The following is a 24,724-nucleotide window of genomic DNA, read 5'->3' as shown; positions in this document are numbered from 1 at the left end:
GACAATTTAGTCAGTGCTGACAACTTCCATAAAACACGTACCCCCAAGGTCATAGTTTTTAACTGTTATTCCAGATTTTGTACTATAATATTATGCAACATTTGCATGTATATAGCGCTTTTTATGCTGCATACTATTACCCGGCCTTAGCACAGCCACCCTGATCTGACGCCTGAGCATTCAAGGAATTCTTTCCTACCGGGTACCCATTTACTACACCTGGGTGGAGAGTGCCAAATGTAGATAAAAATGCCTTGCCAAAGGACGTCACTGCCTCGCTGGGATCTGAACCCCGGACCTTTTGGTTCAAAGTCCAGAGGCTTATCTACTTATCCACAACACCTCTTGCAATTTAGATCTTTATGTTATGTTATACCGAGGTTTTTACCTGACTGCTAAGAAAGCACGAATGCCTGTGAGCAAGCAACCAGAGGACCGACGGCTTAAGGTCCTCTCCGAGGGACCTGGTAATGAGAATAAATGCCTTACCAAAGGGCACTAGCGCACCACTTGGGAATCGAACCCGGGTCACCGGAATCCGAAACCCCCGCTCTACCGACTGAGCTATTGCGCCTCCTTATGCTTGCTAGTAATTCCTTATAAGGCCCTGTCACATCAACCGTGCAAGCCTTGCAGGTGAGTTGCCGTAACTATTTTTGCTACCCGCAGGTCGCCTGCGTTGACAGTATCTCACACGTATCGCACACGCAGTTGCCCGCAGAAGCGAACGCAAGTCTGATTTGCAGAAGTTTTGAACATGCCCAAACTTTGTTGCGGGAGAGTTACGGGCAATCACCCGCTAGGCTTGCCTGGAAATGTGTGACAGCTAGGGCTTTTAAAAATGGTAAAATGATCCGATGCTTTGAAGCCAATCCTGGGACATGAAAGGAAACAGGATGCTATCAATCTATTGATCACTTCCAGGGAGGAAGAACTTTGGTAATGCTTAGGATTTTAGGTCAAGGAAATTATGTGGCATCATTATAAAACAATTTGAGTTGAAAGGCACAGCCTGTCTTGGAAAAAAAGTAGAATCTTGGCTCAAGTTGGGTTCTAATTTTTAGCCATGGACCTACCATATCGGTTTAGCTTTATATAGAAATTGACAGTTGCCCCAGTTTGTAGAGTAGGGTGTGCTTTTTTTCTTCAGCAGGGAAGTTGAAAAATATGCGCTCGATAAGTTGAGCAGTCATCTTCAATGAGTTTATTGGAGAGGTCACTATTAAAAGGGTATTAGTCATGAAGTCTCGCTGTTCTGGCTTTTGAAACCATTCATTTAATATCTATAGGGCAAATGAGGAGAGAGGAAGGAGGAGAGACAGATGACAGTGAAGATGTCGTCGTAAATTTCCAGAATGATTAGCAAAACTTTGGTGAAAGGTCATAGAAATTTACAAATTTCCTGAAAATGAAGAATTACTGAACGGGGTATTTCCATTGATGGCCAAACTTAACCTCTCTCTATATGGCGACTGCTTTGGTCATACTTCAAATTGGTCATGCAGTTATGCACATATCCAGAAAATAATGTTTTACTAAAACTACATTATGCAAGATCACAAGGTAATTAACTCTGAAATAGTTTTTTGTTCTCAGAGAGACTTGATCACAATTTAAATTTAATAAGGAACACTTCTAAAGTAGCTAGGCCTACATGTATGGAATGGCAGGATGGTGGCACATATAGTGCATACATATGTATACTGATTCCATTCCAATAAATTGGTCAAATGGTCCCTTGTGAGAAATGATTACAATATTGACAGAGGGTGCTAGATATTGTAGAAATAAGAACAAAAAAATGAAATTAAAATTTTCTGAGATTTCCTGGCTATAATTATGATTGATATATATACTCATAATATTGACCCCTGATTGGATAAAAACAAATCCATAAAGGGGGTTTAATATTTTCAATTGATGAGCTGTGAAACACATGAGCGGATAGGCGTATTCAAACCGCCTCCAAATTTGAGATTACCAGACCGTGCATACTCTCAGATTGAGTTATTTGCCCTGGGTTCCATTTAATAAAACCTGTTGTAATAACAAATTTACAGTAACAGTTAAAAGCTACTGAAATCCTTCAATCTGATTGGTTGATAGTGAATTTGTTATAGAAATTATACATTTGTTCTAATATCATGTCTTTATGAAACAGGATGCTGATCTATCCCGATAAAAAGTTCAGATTTTTTTGCCATTATGAAAGTAAAATGCTTGTAATATCCCTGAAAGAAAATAGCTCCCACTTAAAATAGTACTTAGGTAATTGTCCAAAATACGACAGCTTTTGGAGGGATTCTTTTCAAGGTCGCAGGTATTTTCGCAGGCTGCGGGTGCTATGGCTTCACCTGTAATAATCAGACCATACTGCGCATGCTTGTAACTTTAAAGAACATCATACCCAAGGTTTGTTTGAATAATGAAGAAAGATATCTATCAATTATTTTGAGGCTTCAACAAGTTATCATAAATTTACGGGTATTTCAGTGATTGAGTCAGTCTTAATACACCTAATGGGAGACTGAATTATCTATAGGGCGCACAAGGGTAATCCAGTCTCTTATTATAAAGCCTGAATATCTAATAAGGGATTGTCTTGCCTTATATTACCCATGAGGGAGTACTTTCAGAGGTGTCTGGTGAGAAACAATTCATCATAAATTCAGCTGAAAATGAGTTCATTGGAATCTAGTTCTCCTATTTGATGTAATAGCATCATGGTTGGGAAATCTTTAAAACACAATATGGTGCTGTTTAGGCTTACATGTACACAAAAGTCACATGGTTTATAAACTAGATGGATTTAGATGTGGATGACGTGCTATTGTGGTGGATGCGTCATGTGTCATTTGAGAGAATTAATGTGCTCCTTTGAACTTTCTATCGGGGGTTTACATTAGTCTTTGAATTTGCTGAAGAATGCAACTCGCTCTGTTTTTATGAGGAAAGCAAGATTACCTGTTGGCCCTTTTTCTGTGAGGATTTCGAACAATTCCACTACAATTTTTCTTCTTTGCTGCATCTTTAGGTCTCCAATGAGTGCTGGTATTTACTTGTAAGATTCAATATGCTTTTCAATATGGGGTACAACACGTACATGTGTTGATACTCCATGTGTGAATGTTTTCATATTACATATAGGCATAATGATAAAATGAACATGTTGATGATGATAAGAATAATGATGGTCGATGTTTGATTATGATAATGATGTCAGATGATGGTGATGATGATGGTGGTGATGAATGATTGTGATGATGATGATAAGAATATTGGTCGATGTTTGATTATGATGTCAGATGATGACGGTGATGATGATGATGATGATGGTGGTGGTGATGAATGATTGTGATGATGTTGATAAGAATATTGGTTGATTATGATAATGATGTCAGATGATGATGATGATGATGGTGATGATGGTGACGGTGGTGATGATAGTGATGATGGTGATGATGATGATGGTGATGATGGTGATGATGATGATGATTAGGACGATGATATTGATGAGGATGACGATTGTTGATGAGACTGAGGGTATGTAGACTATGTGTATTTTGTTACATCTCTCTATCATGACTACAACTGTATAAAATGATGCTGACACCTCAAAAGTCAAGTCCAAATACAAACTGATTTGCTAGAGATGGAGTATTATACGATTGATGATGCAGTTGACCCTTGGCATATTTTGTAGCTGACTCTAGATATCAGGAATGCAATGGGATGCCTCTTTAAATATTCTTCATTTCAGACCTTGTTGGTTTCTAACTTCTGTATTTTAGGCTCAAGTGCACAATTATATGCAGCTATTAAAATATGCATGTGCATGTTCATCTCTGATATGTAGGCCTATTCATACTGGTATCAAAACATTTTTTAATCCAAGTCACAAATTAGCTGTAGCCGGTATATCCTACATGTACATAGTCCTATTTTTATGGTGCCAAAAGAAAAATATAGCGAGCTATTGAAAGCTATTTTGGATTCATATACATATTTTTGTCAGCTGAAAATAGTGTGATTTAAGTAAAAGATCTACATGAAGTTTTATATATCAAGAGAAGAGTATAATATTTTTGAATGATTATACTAGAGAGACACTGATGCGGGCACTGATCAACCTTTAACCACAAAACAATTCTGAAATGACTGATCGCTTGCAGTGCTTGATTGAATTCTTTCTTGACATCTCTCCTTAATCTAACTGGTGGTTTGCATTTAACAATTGCTACTGCAATGCATACCAGCGATGATTAATGCATTCTCCGAAGGCCTCCTCAAGTAATAGAAGGTCGCCTCAATTATCTCTCCATGTGTGCATGCAGTGTACATGTAGATGCTGCTGCGACGGACGCCGCCGTAGTAACGGAGGATTGCATCACATGCTTGCCTCAGCTAGGAATGCACTGCTATACACAGCTTGCTAGCCATGTCGAGCAGCAGCAGCAGTGCATACGCCGTCGGGGAATTATCACGAGTAGTATATGATGCTGGTCATGTGTGTTTCATTAACATAAACATGCTTCTCTCTCGCTCAGTCTCGAATTAAACTGTCGGTAACCTCCTCAGGTGGTCGTTCTCTTACGAACTGCCTCTCGCAGAACTATTTCGCTTTATATTCTCCGCCTGATTTTCCTTTTCTCCACCTGATGCAGTTTGCTTGGTTTTCATTCAGATCTCCTTGTTTTTGATATTTTTTGGCTGTGCAACATTATACTAGTGGCATGATGAAGGATTTAGCCTTTAGCGTTGGAATTTGGAACCCCCTCCCTTTGCGAGGTGAGTCATTTGTGAATGTGTCATCTTTGCAAACCTACAATGTACCATAGCCCTATATGTATATATAGAGGGATACCATTTTACTTTGATTTCTCCTTTTTCCAGTCTAGGCCTGTTCGCCAAGTTCTATGTAGTATATCATTCCTATCCCCTTCTCAAAGTGTATTAATATTTTGTTTCATAGTATGCAGGGAATGACTGATTGAATCCAACAGGGGTAAAAATACATGGATCTATAAATCTGTACATGTAAGCGCTTTTTTAAATTTAACCAGAACCTTTATGTACCACACACATCACATGCTTTACTCATAGCGTATACACATAGAAACAATTTATAAAGCGCTACATATTATGTACTATAATTATTATTTAGCGTATGAGATAGGTTCACCAGTCACTCCTAACTTACGAACAGCTACATGTATATGAAACACCCACCTGTTGTGTTTTGTAAACATGAACATTATAGGAGAATGAAACCTTTGGAACATGATAGCTTGTGTGAAAACAGAAAAATCAAAGAAACAGATCAACGAAAGTTTGAGAAAAATCGGACAAATAATGAGAAAGTTATGAGCATTTGAATTTTGCGATCACTAATGCTATGGAGATCCTCACATTGGCAGTGAGACAAATATGTGTGATGTCACTTGTGAACAACTCTCCTCATTACTTTAGTATATATTTCACTTAAACTGCCTCTTTTATCACATCTATCGGTAGATCATTGTGTTCTTTCTATAGAAGGGCATGTAATACAGATTTTTAAAGAATACATCATGGATAAAGAGTTTGTATCACCATAAGAAAAAGCAAACGGACATTTTGGGGGGTAGTTTATAGTCCATCAAAGGGAAAGTTGTTCACATGTGACATCACACATCCTTGTCGCATTGCCAATGGGAGGATCTCCATAGCATTAGTGGTTGCAATATTCAAATGCTCATAACTTTCTCATTATTTGTCTGATTTTTCTCAAACTTTCTTTTTTCTTATTCTTTGATTTTTCTGTTTCGACAGAAGCCTACTTGTTCCAAAGGTTTCATTTCCTAGGTACCTTGGAGTTTATAATAATCAGGCTACAGTTAAGAAGGAAGTCTACTTGACCTACATGAACTCCCACTCTGCAGATCCATATTAATTCCTAAATTACGTTAATTTTGTTTGTTTATATTATGTGACTGACCATGTTCAAAGGCCAAGTCCACACCTACATCAGAGAGGATGCAAACAAGACCAGGCAAGGACTGATCAAATCGGGGGGGGGGGGGGTTCACAAAGATCTAAGTGTGGCTTAGGGTCACAATTAAATTTTCTCCGAACTTTCTCCAACCAAAACTGTGTGCGTCTGAACAAGGCAATAATCTGGGGTGCCTTGTTTTATAAAGCTGTTTGTATTAAGTTAAAAGTGACTTTAAGAACGTCTGGTGATCCTTTTAGGCGAGCGGCGAGAGGCCAAAATTTGGGACTTTAATCCCCCCGACTGGATCAAAGCAAAAACATGCATCATTTTGAAGGAAATTTTCTGAATTTTTTAGAACTGAGAATTAAAAGTGTCGCACAGTGTAGCTTCACCATGGAAACCAGCCTTGAATAGGCCACGCCCATTTTTGTGATAAATGCAAAGCAGTAACTTATCATTTATATTTGTTAATTAATTACACTAATTTATATATGAATATAGACTTTACGAGGATAAAATCACTACAGATTGAATGATATGATAACGGCTAGCAACCAAATATATATTTGATCTATATTTGATTTAAAAACTGTTGCCTAGCAACATTTTTTTCCCTAGCAACCATATTCATTTTTCAATATTCTCTTATTTTTTGACCAGATTAATTCATTTTATCATTTTTTTTTAGTTTTTAATTTGTAAAAACTAATGAAGAAGGTGAATTTTGATGAAAAAGGGATAAAAGAGGAAGACTAGGATGTATAATGCATTAATGATCATGAAAAATTACATTATTGCCATGTTTGATTAACCCCTGCATGTGACGGATATCACTAATATGTTTGTGTGTATTTACGACTATATCGGCATCATTTTATGGATTTTATAATATTGTTATAGATCATTCTTAGATACCCTGCTGTGTCATGTTATCTGTTCTAATCTAAATAATAGAGTACTTCATAGATTTTTCCGTTACCTATGGAAACCATTGTGTTGCCTAGCAACAGCATTTTCCCTAGCAACCATCACTTTTTGGTGATATTTCAAGCCTGTAACCTCCCAAAAAATTACCTTTTTGGTCCTCAAAATGCATCTTATACTATTCTAAGCATTTATGACAATTAGTTTCACCCATCTGGTCAGGCAGTCGGCATATTGAGAGAGGGCATGGCAGTATGCAGAATTTTTTTCCTTGGGGTGGCAAAACGATTAAAAAAATTCCAAGAAACAAAGCGAGGGAGCGAAGCTACTGAGTTTGGCAAGGGGCGCTTTTTCATAGTAAATTGAAGGATATCTTGCACACTTTTGGTGAATTTTGTGAAATTTTTCAGTCTAAAAATGTAACTTTTCACAGCATACGGCAATGGGAGAGGAAATGGGTAGTTTGTTATTTGGAACTTTTTATCGTACATGTTAGGAAGGGAAATACATATCCAAGACCATTCAATAAGTCTTAAAGTGTCTGCAATGGGAAAACAAAATTATTTATCAGTATGGCAAATATAATTACTAAACTGTAGTGATTGTGAACTCAAAAGCTAATTACTTTAGGGGGTACCTACTAAAATGTGTAAATTACAATGCTCTATCAAAGTTTTTATCTGCAATTCTGGCAATTTTCCTGTGTTGCAAGGTGTTTTTTTTCTCCCCCCCACCCCCCTTTTATCATACCAATGCATGGGCAATGGGACAGTTAACACAATAGACTACTTGCAGACCTTCAAGCTGTATTGCTGGTTTATCTGCACAACCTGGTGAAAAAAAGCTTTCCAATGATCACCTGCCCTGATTTAAACACAGATCAAGAGATCTTCAGTATGTCGTAAATCTATCAAGTAGACAACAAAAATTACTATAATCTGAGCCTGTTGCTCACTAAAACCGGTTAGTCTCTATACATTCTTTATAGGCATTACTGATTTCAGCAGTTAATTAGCAGGTCAAATATCTGTTTAAGTAGAATTAATTAGGAGTAGGCCTCTCATCAAGCTAACGGGCAAAGTCCTAACCATTGAACTTATGAGTATTTCTTTAAGTTCTTTCTATAAACCTCCTAACCAATCTTCCTCCCTTCCCCGAAAAGCCACCTCCGATCGAGGAAATGTAATTATTGGGGATTTAAACAGTCACAGCATTATCTGGGGGTATGGATAAACCAATGAGATGGAAAACTTGAGGAGAACTGGTCAGATGCAAATCAGATTGCATCACCGAACAAAATGTGAGAAGGTTGTGCTTGACCCTCTCCCGCACACTCAACATCGACCGATTGGGCTGAAGGTGAATGCAGACACCACTCCACGCACAGTTCCCTTTCACAGACGTTTCACCCTGAAGAAAGCAATCTGGGAGCAGTTTGTCATAGATCCGAATACCTACCCACAGGATCTTCCAGCACTCCGTACTCATTACGACACATTTGGAAAGCTGTTGAAGAAATCATCACAGAAAAATATTCCACGAGGATGCCGTACAAACTATTCTCCTGGCTTGACGGATGACGAAGCTGCTGTACAATAAAATTTTCAGGAGCTTTGAGAATTACCCCTTTGGTGCCGATACACTTGAATGTGGGGGGAAATAGACAACTGCCATTATGGATAGTAAAAAAAGAAAGTGACAGTGATTTAACAAATCAATGGATATGACTCACTACAGCAGAAAAGCCAGGAAAACAATTCGGATCATTGAAAACGACTATGCGAGTCTCAAACTATACCCCTAGTGACCACCGACCAAGTGACCCACTATTTTCTTGTGTACAGTCATGGTCACCCTATTTATTGCCCGCGAAGGGCCAACCTCCCTAAAAGAGCAGAGACAGCGTCCCAACTGAAGAGTCATTTGAAAACACAAGACAATTCAGCATGAACGTCTTGTCTGCTTGTGCTATGCTATTAAAGAAAATAATTTTTTGGCTGCTATGCTTCAAGCATATATTTGCTTATATAGTTTGCCTCTGCATTTTACTATATATTTTTTATATATTGTATTTATGTCTTTCTCCAGTCACTACATATAAGATTGTCACTTGGTTATGTACTTTATGCTATATTATGATTATGTCTCAAGCATTGTAAATTTGTTTTGTATATATTCCAATAAATGCAGAAAATCCTCCAAAAAAAAAAGAAGAAAATAATGAAGAGCAACAAGGAACCTGGATTAGATGTCCTCTGTGAGCAGATCACACTTCTTGGACCTGTTGCAGCCCAATGGCTGCTGACATATTAATCGACTGTTTGCATGAAAAAAATATGGCAAGAGGAAATTGAGGGTAGTTGCCTAACTCGAGCTACATGTAGGCAAAGACCCAATCAGCCCAAGGAGTTACAGAACTATCTCTCTACTCTGTCACACACACAATCCCTTTGAAAGGCTCCTGCTTAACCGCATTGCTCCCTTTGTGACTGAGTTCCTCATTCAAGTAGATGGTTTGAGGAAGGTCTGAAAACTGGAGCAGCCTTTGTTGACTTCTCTGCAGCTTATGAACCAGTTAATCATAGGGTAGGCCTACTTACGAGGAAAGTCATTGTGATGACAAAGGATGTCAAGTTGACAAGGCTAATTCAGAACATGCCCCCAAACCGGGTGTTTGTGAATCTCAGTGGTTCCAGCAGCAAATGGTGGAGGCAGAAAAATGGTCCCCCACAAAGAAGTGTCCTTGTCCAAATACACAAACGACCAACTAATCCACCCAAACACCAAGAGCTACCTATGCTGATAAACTGCTTATTGCCTCATAAAAGCAGAAGAGGTGGAAAAAACATTCAGTGATGCTCTGGCATATCTGACTCTTTACTATCCAGAGAAAACCCAACTTAGCGTCTTCCACCTTAACAATAGAGATGCAGACCGGAAACTGCTGGTCAGATGGTGTTGAAACTTGAAAGTGAATGAAACATGCCATCAAGCCTGCCTACCTGGACGTCACTATTGCGTACAAAGAACATATTGCCGAGACAAAGGCAAAAGCTGGAGAAAGGAACAACATCAAAAAGAGGCTTGCTAACACGATATGGGGAACAGATGCCAAACCATCCGTTCAAAAGCTCTGCTGTATGCTTCAAGTTTAACCCAATCCTGAATGCTGCTTGCAGAGCAATTTCCGACTGTCCGCTACCAAAAGAGAAGATGATCTTTACCTAGTGTGTGGCACAGTCCCCCACACATAGAGGTATCAGAATGGATGGAAAAACAAGCAAAGAAAAATATGTCCTTCTTCCACTCTTTAACTATGAACCTGCCAAAAAGAGACTCGAATCCTTCACTTCACTTGACTGAATCCCTTGATGGATATGCACACAGTCAAAGGATCCCCCTATAATGGTCAAACCACCTCCAGTCTGTGACGCAAAAGCTTACCATGTGACCTAGCGAATCACGCCCCCAGGTTCAAGTGACGAATGGTCATCCTGACTATGTCTTAATCGCTTATGGTCTGGATCAGGAAGGTGCAAGTCCTTAATATGCAGTTCGGGGCTACAGCATGGATGCAGACACTATCTACGACTGAGGGGAGGATCAGACAGTGCATCACCTTTTGGTCTGCACCCCCCCCCCCCCCACCAGAGCCGTGCGCTTCCAAAGATCTGGGGCCCGTTTCATAAAGAGTTACAACTGTTGTAACTTTGCCATTATGGCAACTACCATGGCAACCTTGATTCTGATTGGCTGATGAGCCCTGTTACCATGGTAGTTGCCATAATGGCAAAGTTCCAACAGTTGCAAGTCCTTTATGAAACGGACCCCTGGAGTCGTTCAACCCAAAAGCCAGATCTTGCTTGAACCCTCTACTACACAGGACTTGTGTAGTGACCCGAGAAGATGGGCACAGAGCAAATATTGCCCTTTAAAACCATGCAGTTTACTATGACCAAAGAGAGCCTAGGTGTGCAGGAGTTTGTCTCTGCAAAAGGTGGCTTTTTAAGGGGGTATGTAGATATGGGGTAATATTGTTAGCATCGAATGTCTTTGCTCATTCACTGGCAAATTGTAATTTTCACCTTAAAACACTAACAATCAGAATATAGGCACCTTTTCAGCAAAGTTTTAGCCTAACCGACAACCCCATCAGGAACCAATTAAGTCCCTGCTCCCTCCCCCATCCAACAACCCTTTAGCAAATAATCATTTTCCCCCAAATGTCAGATTACCATAAATAGGTGTCTTCTACCAGTAAGATAATTAATGACAAACTTCTTCTTAGGTCACTAAAGATGTCATGTCCTGTTAATGGTACAAGAATGACATGAAATTTTCCTGTGAAAAGACTATCGTGCAGTGGCAAAGGCAGTGGCAGTTCATAGCTCTGGTAGGAGGGAGCAGACACAAAAGTGTTGTATCCTATGATCATCCTTACAGTTACAGGTAGTTTCTCCTTCCCTATTGTAGCCCCATAGGCGATTCAAACAAGATCAGGTAGGCCATTCTTCACTTGGACCTGGATAGTGATGTACTATTAAAGTCCATAGGTGAGATTGTGCATCACAGACTGGAGATTGTTAGACCAGAGGGTGCCGCTTTCATGCGTGCAGAGTCATCAAGGGATTCTGTTGAGCGGAGAAAACTGTGTCTAGATTTGAGTCTCTTGGCAGGTTCATGGTTGACGAGTGGGAATACTATGTTCTTGATTTTTTTTCTTTCATCTGTGCTGATGACTTCTCTTCTGACGTACGGTGGGACAATAATACAGAGTAGGTAAAGATTACCCACTTCTGTTAGTCGCAAGCAGCCAGTGATGGCTCTGCAAGCTCCATTCAAGACTTGGGGTCAATATAGCACCAAGGGCTGCATACTCAGCAGTGGAGAAGCATAGAGCAAGAGCTGTGGTACAGATAGATTTGGCATCTGTCAATTCCCAATCTGTCTCCCAGCTTCTTCAGAATGATATTCCTTGCTCCAAATTTTGCATTTGTTTTGGCAGCATGTTCTTTCTATGAAAAAAGGTCTAGAATGACGCCAAGGTAGGTTGGCTTGTTACCACCTGACCCTCAGTTTTTGATCTGCTCTCTGTTTTTTAAGGTGGAATACACTCTTATTTGGGGGTCTTTTTGGATTGGCTCAGAGATTATTTATAGGACAGTAAGGAGTTAGACTTGCCAGATCATCACTGAGTTCGTTTTGGCACACTGATGATTGATTATTACTTTAGAGATTATTGCACAGTTCAATGTTTTCCCACTCCATTCAAGCAGCGATACAAAATTATGGCTGTAATTTAGATGTTCCAGCCTTATTATATGAACAAATCATCATTACAAATACAGATTAGTATGTTTTAGCAATACTGTAGGGGTATCATCCCAATTACATCAGTTTTAGATATATTCTCAGACATATTTCTTATACCATGGATGTCTTTAAAGATTTACATTACTTGATACTTGATGTAGTGATCCCATTGGCAGCTCATACAGAAGCTATACTGGGATGATGAATAAAGTGAGCCACTGGAAGGAGCATCATGAAGTGCAGAAATGGTGATGGATAGACATAGCAATTGTTTATATGTACAGTAAAACATGCTATGCTGAGTGCAAGTAAAAACCAAGCTTTTGAATTTAAATCATTTGGGATCCAACAGGGGGCTGCATCATTCTGATGGCAGGGAGAGCAGCCTCCTTGAAACTGGACATTCCTTTGGTGTTGGCAGCTGAGCTGGGTAGGTTGTTCCAGTTCCTTATCGTTCTTGGATAGAACGAGAACTTGAAGGGGTCGATTGTGGCTTCAGGTATGATGTACTTCAAGTTGTGATCATGTCTTGTATAAAATGTTGCTGGGGTGACGATAAGTGGAAGAGTTATGAAGACATGATGGTAGTGGATTTTGTGAAAGAGGGAACATTGGCCAAGGATTCGGCGTGTGTGTAGTGCATCCAATTCCAATGACGTCACAAGAGATGAAGGTGATGTGGAAATCCTGTAGTCCGAGTACACGAAGCGAGCCGCTGATCTTTGTACTTGCTCAAGCAGGATTCCAGGCCTCACAGCCATATACTAGTTGGGGGCGCACTAAGGATGTGTAGGCCCTCGACTTCACATCTCTTGTACAAGAGGAAAGAGTCCAAGAGTACGACTTGCTTTCTGCCGGACGAATGGGCAATGCTTGTTCCATCGCAGATCAGAAGAAACTGTAACACCCAAGTAATTGTAGTTGCTAACTCTAGGGATTACACTACTTGTCAGATGATACTGCTGGATGTTGGGAGTGCATTTGCGTGATCTAAATCTCCATGGAACGAATAGTAGCGTTAGTGTAAGCCCTACAATAGTGGCATGTGTACCTGTTTTTCCCGAAGCTTTTCTCGAAGCTTTGTCGATGTCCTTTACATGTGTATGCATGTTGAGAGGAATCCTTTTGTTTCAGACATCTTTTTTTAAACTGAGTATTTAAGGCATTAGTTTTTAACATCCGGAGTCACTGACACTATCGCTGTAGCAGAAAATACCTGAAGGACAACATCAAAGACCACTTAAGCTGATATGCCTCCTCTCCATATTTAGGGACTTTTCTTGTATGCCCCTCCCTGGTTGTCTCAATAGATGTGTGCAAACATCATGACATATTACATAATGACACTTATATAGACATAGAAAACATCTCCCAATTTAGTAAGCCTTTTTATCTTTAATGGTTTTCTTGTCCTTTTCTTGGCCTAATCAGGAATGATAGCTCAGTCGATAGAGCGGGGGTTTCGGATTCCGGTGACCTTGATTTGATTCCCACTTGGTACATTAGTGCTCTTTTGTAAGGCGCATCCTCATTACCATGTTACCAGGTTTTGGAGAGGACATTAAGCTGTCGGTCCTCTGGTTGTTTGCTTACAAGCATTCATGCTTTCTTAGTAATCAGGTGAACAACCATCATATTAAGTCTTAAGATCCCAGGTTTTCATACTTTCATCCCTCTGATTTCTTGACAGTTATCAAATTGAAAGTGACATTAAAAGTTCCCTGTGATTTAACTTCTGACACTTTAATAGTATTAAAGTTTCAACAGAAACTTGTCGAACTCACAACTTTGGCATCTTTGGGCTACAGCCTCCACCCAGACACAACCTTGGAAGTTGGACATGCATGGGTGATTAGGTATTATTTGACAAAACAGATCCATTTGTTAACCATTCCATATTCACTCGAGGAAAGTGATCTGAATATGCAGCCAAAAGCCTCTGCCAATGACTTAATGGAGTATAGGACGTCCCTGAAATTGAAAAAAAATATCTGTACAAGCCTTAGGTGAAGACCCACTTTATGATCAAATCAGGGACTGTGCCTGAAGAGTAGTGTTGTCCATTCTAATATATCATCAATGCTATACCTACTGTAGCACACTAAAAAAATGTTATGTACCCAGCTATGAATCCTCCAAACCATATTATTCTCTTTTTATCTGCAACATTTAAATTTCTCTTTGAAGCTGCTCTTTTATATGTGATAAGTTTAAATGCCATGCTCATCGCACTGTTTAGAATTGGTAGACAAGCAATATACAAACAAGGATAAATGATTTTTTTTTATAGAAATAAGAGAAATGAAGTGGTGTCCTTTAATTTACCATTGCCAGTATGCATGTAGGTATATTATTGAAAGGGATGGTCCAGGCTGGATAATCTCTATATCTCAACTAATAGAGTAAAATTCACAAAGCAAAATGGTGAAAATTTGATCAAAATCGGATAAGAAATAACAAGTTATTAAATTTTAAAGATTTGCATTATTCCGGTGAAACAGTTTTAGGTATATCTTTATGAATATTCATTAGGTGGGCTGATGATGTCATATCCCCACTTCTTCTTTTGTAATTTACACAAATAAAGAAACAAACACTTAAAATTGAAGGACCCAACCATCTTCCAAACTAAGACCCTGTGATAAAACGTGTGTTTAGAGCGTTGTCTTTACTTTGGATTCATTTAATTCATCCAGTACAAGCCAAAAGTTTGGAGCACCCTCAGATTCAATAGAAAATAATGCAATAAAGCAGCGCTGATCCATATAATGCATCACATTTTTAACCACAAAAACGAAAAATTAATCATAGGCGTACATATTGATGTCTGAATGATACGCGCCTTAAAACCCAAGATAACAACAACAACAACAACGTTACATCAACGATATTGTGGGGTCTTTGTTAATATTGGATGTTTGTTTCATATAATTTCCTATTTTGAAATAACTGGGTCTGGAGCAAAGACACACCATATTTCCATGCTATTCAATGTTGATAAGATTGCAGGGTCTTTGTTTTGTTGTTGTTGTTGTTGTTGTGTTTTTAATGATTTTCATAACTGGGTCTTGAGGAAAGACTATGCTATATTTCCATGTTATTCAACATAAATAGGATCGTGGGTCTTTTTTTTTTTTTTTTTTTTCATCATTTGTTATTTGAAAGATCTGGGTCTGGATGAAAGACTACGCAATATTTCCATGTTATTTAACATTAATAAGATAGTGGGGGTCTTTGTTACTTTTTGACTCTTTAAAAAAATGGTTTGTAATTTTGAAATAAGTGGGTCTGGAGGGAAGATATAAATATTTTCAGCCTGGACCATCCCTTTAACAAATGGTATACTGCACACTTAAAAGTGGATTATTTTCCTCAAAATTTTTAAGGGGAAAAATACATCGTTGCTAAGGTAAATAGTGTTGCTAGGCAATGGAATTGTGTCAGTAGATAATGGTACAACTCCGGAATGATGTTTGCCTATCGATAACAAACTATCATGTTAATTTTCTCAATATTTTTACTCTAAGGCACAACTTCCTCAGCACATTTGGCCGAGATGAAGAGTGGTAACATAGCCGTTGCTATGGAATATTGTTTCTAGGCAACACCTTTGTCTCCAAGGAAGCTATAAAATAGTCAGTTTGTTGAATGATTATTGAAAACGAGGTTGCAGGCATCTATATGATAATTGTGTCAGTATTATTGCTCATAATGGACTATTTTTCCACAGATTTGTCCAGGGAAAAGAGTGTTAACATAGTCGTTGCTATGGAAAATAGTCGTTGCTAGGCAATGAATTGGTATCCATGGGTAATATGAAATGGCCATTTTGTTGTTGTTCTATTGAAGACAAGATACTACATGTTAATTGATCAGGTATTATTAACTCAATCAACTTTTTCACCACAAAATATAAAGTATGTGACTTGTACATACATGTTTCAATGCACGCAGTCAAAATGAACATAATATGGCGATTTGTACAATGTGAAGGGGTATGTCAGTTAGAGCTTACCAAATTTATTTGAGGTTCGCAATGGTTAAAATTGGGGTTTTCAGTTCTTTTTATTATTTTTCAATAATACTTCATAGAATTTCATTGGTGTAATTTATTTGGTTTAATTTAACCTAGTTAAACAGTTAAAAGTTAGGTTTGAAATGGAAAAATAAGTGGTTTACTTAAGGAGCTAAATGGTTGCTAAGGAAATTTTTGTTGCTAGGCAACAGTTTCTGAGAAAACGTTCATAAAATTCATGCTAAGTTGTTTTTCAGTAATTCTTCTTACAATATATAGTGGATCTATCCTTTGAAAATAAGAAAAAATACCTGATAATTCAAATTAATGAGTAAAAAATCAATATTCACAAGAAATATTCAATAAGTATTTAAAATGGGCGTGGCTTATTCAAGGTTGGTTTCCATGGAGATGCTACACATTACAACATTTTTAATGCCCAATTCCGACAAATTCAGAAAATTTCCTTTAATTTGATGTATGATTTTGCTTTGATCCAGCCGGGGGGATTAAAGTCAAGAAATAAGGCACTTTTTGGCTTCTGGCCGCTCACCTATTTCTTGTGGTAATTAAATCACCATGAAATGTTAATTGGTGATTATTCAGCGCGTTGGAAAGGTTCACCAGTCGCTCTTAAAAAACACCCATCTGTTGTGTTTGTAACAATTATACTTCTAAACATGAACATTAAGAAGTACCTTGGAGTTTATAATCATCAAAGATCAGGCTATTACGGTAGTTAAAGAAGGAAGTCTACTAGACCTACATGAACTCCCACTCTGCAGATCCATATTAATTCCTAAATTACTTTCATTTTGTTTGTTTATACATTGTGTGACTGACCATGTGTGTTAAAAGGCCAAGTCCACACCTACATCAGAGAGGATGCAAACAAGACTGGGCAAGGATTGATCAAATCGGGGGGGGGGGGGGGGTCACAAATTAGATTTAAGTGTGGCTTAGGGTCACAATTAAATTTCCTCCGAACTTTCTCCAACCAAAACTGTCTGCGTCTGAACGAGGCAATAATCTGGGGTGCGTTGTTTAATAAAGCTGTTTCACTTTTAACTTAAGTTAAAAGTGACTTTAAGAACGTCTGGTGATCCTTTCTTGTGGTAAACGATATTCACCATGAAATGTTCATTGGTGATTATTCGGCGCGTTGGAAAGGTTCACCAGTCGCTCTTAAAAAACACCCATCTGTTGTGTTTGTAACAATACTTCTAAACATGAACATTAATTACAAAGAGGTACCTTGGAGCTTATCATCAGGCTATTACGGTTAAGAAGGAAGTCTACTTGACTTACATGAAGTCCCACTCTGCAGATCCATATTAATTCATTAACGTTCATTTTGTTTGTTTATACATTGTGTAGGTGACTGACCATGTGTGTTTAAAGGCCAAGTCCACACCTACATGTACATCAGAGAGGATGCAAACAAGACCGGGCAAATTAAGTCTTTATCAAAATCAGGGGGGGGGGTGTTCTGCTGTACTTTGGCAAAAGGAGGCAAGTTTAATACCAAAGTATCATTTGTTGTAAATGAGCAATGTGTGTTCGGCATTTATATAGGCATCAATGCAATTTAACAAAATAACAGCATATTTTCTTCAATATCTTTCCATAGTTCTAATTTTTCCCCCAAATTTTGTCTGAATGTGCAACATACAAAGGGTATTTCAGAAATTATATTTGACTGCATGATGTGTCACTTGCTTCCTTTTGCCTAAGTTGGGCAGTGTGTTTCACAAAGATTTAAAGGAAACCAAACCCCAGAGGTCAACTTTGTCTCTTGATAAAGATAATTATATATGTTGCTCAATAAGATTAACAATTACCCTAAAAACTAACCCAGAAAGCAGAAAAAGACAATAATATGATGCTGTCTTGGCCCCCTCTGAGCATCGCCATATTTCTAAGCCCCGACCAAATTCGTGACGTATGTGACGAAGTAGGAAATTTTCGATCGTCATTGGTCAATATCTTTTGGTCACACGTTTGTTATAAATACAAAAAAAAAAAAAAAATTATTCCCATTTTAGGTTAAAAATGGTATAAATAAAATATGATTGCTATATTATATATATTTTCGTATTTAAATATGAATCCAAATTATAATTTTGATCCATAAAAATTAACCGTACGAAAAAAATTAATGAACAGGCCAGTCGCTTGCAAAGTTTGCCGATATACCCTACACTAGACAACTAATCACCCCGACACTGTCGGGTGTCCATGCAACTAGCGTCCGCTGCATGTTACATAACGAGCAGCTTGTCATTCCGTTCAACTCTACTACCACTAGCGCAGTGCTTCCGTAAATATTCTCTGAATCGTTGTTGTGTAGGCATATCTCGAAATAGATCTATATTGTTTGGTTTAACTCTGTTATGGTTATGGACACGATGGAAGGGGAAGGTGTACTAAAACCCTACTCTTTTGAACCAAAATACACGGCAGAAGAAATTCTAGAGAGGCGACGCCGACGGCAAAGTGACGGCAGTGCACCACCATCCCCACCGGCTCCGGATCCAGAGGGTGATCGACTTGCCAATAACGACTGGTGTTTTTGTGGTCAATGCACACCAATGGAAACTGTGTTGCAATCTCGATGTTGTGTGGAGCTTGCAAACTGTAGGACACATATGAACGAAAGCATACCATGCATTACAGCCCACCCGGACTTCGGGAAAGTTTGCCTTGAAAAGGCGGTCCTGCGAACAGCACTGGTTGCTCGTCTTGATACGAGAGGGCTTGATGTCAGGAACATACCGGCTGAGCTTGAAAATGAGTAGGTCTAACTGTTAAATTCTCTCAATCTTTTTTTCAACATTAATTTGAACATGATGACGTATTCTTATGTTTGTAGCCTGTAGGTAACCCAGGGTCAGGGAGCGCCGCGCCCAGGAGCTAGAACTTCGGGACGGCGAACTCCATCAGATATCCCGAGTGAGAAAGGTGGGATGGAAATGTTATTTATTGTAAAAATTATAGAATAAAAATATAACGAGAAAGAAAATTACATGTAGCTTAATTTCTTACTCTTCACCCATATTTCACTCCATGTCTTTGTCCATCCTCCGGTTATCCTCAAAATTTGTGATTTTATTTTTGGGCAAGTATCTACATGTATTTCCTCACACGTATACTATTATTCACGGCCGATTTCAAAACACTGCATGCGATCAATCTGTCGTAGGTTGATTGATCGCATGCGATATTCCACTCTTGGAATATTTCTGGTATTCCATTCTGAGCTGAGCCATCCAATATATAATATTTATTCATGCTGTTCGAGGCTGCAACATTTGAAATCGGCCGTGACAATACGTGTGAAAAATTAGATACTGGCCAAAATCACAAATTTTGAGGAAGACTGGAGAATGGACACGGAGTGAAATAAGGGTGAAGAGTAAGAAATTAAGCTTTTATTTATTGTTGATGTCTTTTTTTGGGGGATATTTTTTTTAAATAAATGTGCATTTTTTCCAACCTTTGTCACTCGGGGTATCCGAACGAGTTCACTGTCTTGATGTTCGGATAGGTAGAGCGTAGTGTAGCGGTAGTGAAGTGGAATCTGCACGAACATCACTTGAGGTAATGTAGATCTAGACTCTAAGAGATCTATAATTGATTGTGGATCAAATCATTGAATTCACATGTTTGTAACGAATGATTTCTTCAGTGATTCAAATTGTTTTAGTTATATGTGGAGGTGCCATGGCCGGCCGAGTGATCTAAGGTGCCGGACTATCACATGAAGGTCTGGAGTTCGATCCCTGGCCACACTAATGCCCTCAAACAAAGCATTTATTTAACTGTGTTCTTTTATCATATCTTGAAATAATTGGAAATGCTATCTGCATTGTTAGAAACAATGTGTGTGTATTTGTTGTTTTTTTCCAAAGGAAAAGTGCAAGGAAATAAAATATTGAAAAGTGGAATCAATCAGTGTTTGTGTTGCAGTTAGCGCAAAAATACATGTACTGTAGGAGGTGCATGCAATTGTAATTTTTAAAGGAGAATGAAACTCTTGGAGCAAGTTAGCTTTTGTGAAAGCAGAAAAATCAAAGAATAAGATCAACAAAAGTTTGAGTAAAATAGGACTAGCAATAGAAGAGTTATGAGCATTTGAATGTCGAGATCACTAATGCTATGGAGATCCTCCCATTGGCAATGCGACCAAGATCTGTGATGTCACACACGTACAACTCTCCCATTTGGACACTGAAAATATACCCCAAAACATCTCTTTTTGCTCATTCTAATCATATGACAAACGATTCATCAATGATATAATGTTGTGAAACCTCTGTACTCGTCATCTCATAAAGAGAACACCTCACCTTGTGATAGACTCTAGTAAAAGTGAGAATATAAGTGAAATAAGTACTAAAGTAAGGAGGGAGTTGTACGTGTGTGATATCACAGATCTTGGTCGCATTGCCGATGGGAGGATCTACATGGCACTAGTGATCTCAATATTCAAATGCTCATAACTTTCTTATTATTCATTCAATCTTCCTCAAACTTTCAACAATATGTTTCTTTGATTTTTCTCTTTGATATGGATTCAGCTGGTTTCAAGGGTTTCATTCTCCTTTAAATATAAATCAGTACATGTACATTATCAACCTAGGATATTCCCATACATGATAATGTTATTATTGTAGTTGCATTTTTTTTCTTTGGTTGCAGCAAATAAAAAATTCTTCTGCTTTTGGCTTCAAGTATTAAGCTGTACATGTAGATGTAGGCTGACTTCTTATTTATTGAAATGTCCGTTTCTTTTACCCCCCCCCCCCCCCCATCTACAGGTCGTATAGGTATTGTAGCTACAGAATGTTCACCTACTGGATTCATGGAGTTCTAGGGCGACATGTGAGGAGAGTGATTCCAGCTTGCTCTGTCCAACTGATTAGAGACACTTTCCCTGCAGCTGATGGACGTTATGTTGAATTTCGCTATGTACAGGAAGGAGAGGTTGAAGTAGTGCCAGAAGAATATGAACTATAAACAGTATTGCGTCTACATGTATGAACCAAAAAAACTTATTTAGAATTAAAAAGTCTTGCATGTAATTTTGCTTGTCACATACTGTATACATGTACATTGTTTATTTTTCCTTGATATCCCATCCAAGCCCTTCTTCTGAGACTAGCCTAAATGTATGTCAGTAGGTATTTGAATTATGGTTAAGTCCTCCAAGACTGCATGTCGCTACATCCATTCTACATGTAGATTTGAATCTTTATTTACCATGTTATAGTGTATGTATTTGTTTAGCATTTGATAGCCATGTTTTTTCAATCCAGTTTGAATATCACAACTGATTGTAATGAACAAAGAGTGACATGTTTGTCAACCTCATGATCTCTTGATGAATGTGTACTACCTCAACATAAATTTTACTGAATATGTGAATGGTGAGCTTAAAACTCCCCCCCCCCAATAAAGAAAACAATATTGACTTTTCTTTCACTTTTCTCGTTAAATTTGAAAGTACATGTATGTAGTACGTATGCTTAGTGAAATAATTCAAAATTTTAGCCTTTACTGGTACAGTACATTGAAACTCCAAAACAGATAGGTATAGATTACAACCATGCAAGGGGGCAGTGTCTATATTATGCTTTTCACACTACAAAACCCCAGGAAATTAGAGGGGCTAGGGGGGGGGCCTTAGCACCACCAATTTCCCAGTGTTCAGCGTAGCCCACTTCAATTTCACATCGCGTTATACCAAAGTGGGCTAGCACGGTAAATAGTATGGTATAATCTGGCCCTGCCAAAAAGCAGGGTTAGCTGGCTTATTTTGCGGTGCTAAGAAATGCAGTGTGAAACCGAACACGTCTAAGCATTAGCCAATCACAGAGATAAGCTTTGTGCTAGTCAGGGGTTAAGGCATGTACAGTGTGAAACGTGATAAAAATCCTCAACCCGGCTGAGCAAATAGTATGGGGTTAAGAAAGACAGTGTGAAACGAAAAAGGTAATATGGGGTTAAGAAAATGTAGTGTGAAAAGCATATATGGGTCTGATTGAAAACACATTTGTTACATTTTAAAAAAAAATTATGTTTTCATTTCATGAAGAACGTTTCACATTTCTCATTGATTTTCTGACTTCCCTATACATGTACATGTAATTCCTTGAGTTTTTTAATATATATAATTAGGCCTACTTTTTGGAAACTTGTAATGTACGTTGCTAGGTGTACATATATACAATGTAATAATTCAGAAGGAATATTCAGTTGATATACATTGGCAGGATAAACATTGAATGGTTTTATGTGTAGTATTTTTCTCTGGAAAAGCATTTCGTGTGCATCGGGACAACCTGTTTCAAGAAAGTTTCATCAATCTTAGTTGGGGTCTGATTTGATCCCCATGTCTGTTCCTTGAATTTCTATGGAGGTACATGTAAGCAGGTCTAAGGAGTAAAGAAATAAAACTATGCATGCAATATTCCAAGTTGATATGTTGGCTAACCTGCCAGCCCTGTATACATGTATTGCCATGCATCGTTCACATGTTATTTCTCTATCTTTTGCTTAAAGGAGTACTCGAGGCTGGAGCTCAAAATACAGTAAAATTCACCGAAGCAAAATGGTGAAAATTTCATCAAAATCAATTGACAAATAACAAAGTTATTGAATTTTAAAGTTTAGCAATATTTTTTGAAATTTGACTGTTGCACCGAAATAATGTAAAGCTTTAAAGTGTCATACACGTAACTTTCTTATTCCTTGTCAGATTTTGATGAAATTTTTAGTGATTTGTTTGATTTTACTTTATCTGTTCCAATAATATTATCTCCAGCCCGGAGTACCCCTTACATTGCACTTTGAACATATATTTATAATTTGCTCATATTTATACTTTATTGATCATAATTACACAGCATTACAGGTGATGAAACTCGAGGCAGTGTCGTTTGCATAATTTTAATGTTGGAATTGCATTTTTTATTGTTCTGTAAGCCATAAGTGTTTTTTACATGTGTATAATAAAAATCTTTGAGTTGCGAATTATATTTAATTTCCCCCAAGACCATATTTTTTTAAGTTGTATGTTTTTTATTGTTTTTTTTAATCAAATTAATACATACATGCAGGTCGAGAGTAATTTAAACTGAGAGGATGGTGTAGATTACATGTATGGAGGAAAGATTAGCATGTACAAGTAGATGTACATTGTAGATGAACAAGAGAGACTGAGGAAGATAAAGATAAGAAGGGAGAGTGAAAGGCAGGAAAAGAAACAATGTGAGCATTGGCGTACCTTGAGAAACTTTGTCCAAAGGGGCAAACATCTTCTGAGAAACAAAAAGAAAAGGTTCTTCCCCTTACAATTTTCAAACAGTAATAAGGGGGAAACTGTCCCTCCCAAGGTACGCTAGTGGATGTGAGCAAAATGATGTTTCAATTTATCATTTGATGTTTGAAGACTGAAGAAACGTCTTGGGTTGGGTCCAAAATTTGAGAAACATACCAATGCAGGTTTGCTGAAAAGCAATGAATACTGAAAACTGCAGTTTTGGATTATCAATTCTGTCAGATCTATATAAAGTCCATAAAAATTTTGTTTTCACAGAAAATCTTGTCTTAAAATTTTGTATTTCATGCCCAGGTAATTATAGGAGAATGGAGGAATGACGAGTGATGTCACACACAAAAAATATACTTATATGCTCGGTCTGATTTTCTTCAGTTTAAACTTGACATTGATATGCTTCTAAAATAATCAAACACTGTAATTGTAGCTAGATGAATGGTGTTTTAAGTCCAAAAGATAAGTGCTTCAACCAAAACTCTTCACACTTTACTCTTTTCCCTCCGTTCTCTTCCTCTCTCTCTCTGATTCCCATCCATTTGGCTCTTACACATGTGCTCTGTTATTCTTGTTCATCTATCTCTGCATACGTTCCCCTTCTACACTCCCACCATCTTCTCTTGTGCTTACTTTTTTTGTCTTTTGTCCTCTCAAAAGTACCCTTTCCCTTTCTCTTTCACACTTCCTCCTCCTTATCTCTCCTGTAACAGACTTACAAATGTACCATACTTCCCCACTCATGTACATGTATCTCATTTCTTTTCAAACAAAACAACCCCTCCAAAAAATGAAAAATAAAAATGAAATTTATTAATCCAACATAAGTTTATTTCTGTTAAATAACCACTAATGTAGGGCATATCATAGTGAAATACATGTAAAGGATGACATAATAACTTTTCTCTACACTCTAAAAAAAACACGACATGAACAATGATTAATCAAAATCCATACCACAATTCATGTAAATATTAGCTCATTTACTATGTAACTCCTTAAACCAGTGTTTGTACAAACAAGAAGTAGAACAAAGCGCTTAAGTAAATATGAAATGCTATCCACACATGGTCATGCTTTTGTTTGAACCATTGAGAAAAGAATAAGTACAGTGCACATGTAGGAAACAGTGATTTTCTGTTTCAAAAAATGGTCTTTTCCG

At 37.9% G+C, this 24,724-nt stretch overlaps 1 long non-coding RNA gene across 1 annotated transcript; it reads left to right on the top strand.

The window, feature by feature from the left end:
• Positions 1-18,424: 18,424 nt before the first annotated feature.
• LOC135157607 (uncharacterized) lies at positions 18,425-23,266 on the top strand. The gene is made up of 2 exons (XR_010296603.1): positions 18,425-19,020; positions 21,047-23,266. It is a non-coding gene; the product is annotated as an uncharacterized LOC135157607 (long non-coding RNA).
• Positions 23,267-24,724: the final 1,458 nt, after the last annotated feature.

The sequence above is a fragment of the Lytechinus pictus genome, chromosome 19, assembly GCF_037042905.1.
Source record: "Lytechinus pictus isolate F3 Inbred chromosome 19, Lp3.0, whole genome shotgun sequence".
NCBI lineage: Eukaryota > Metazoa > Echinodermata > Echinoidea > Temnopleuroida > Toxopneustidae > Lytechinus > Lytechinus pictus.
Note: the sequence above shows the minus strand (reverse complement) of the source record. Positions and strands in the feature narration are given on the sequence as shown.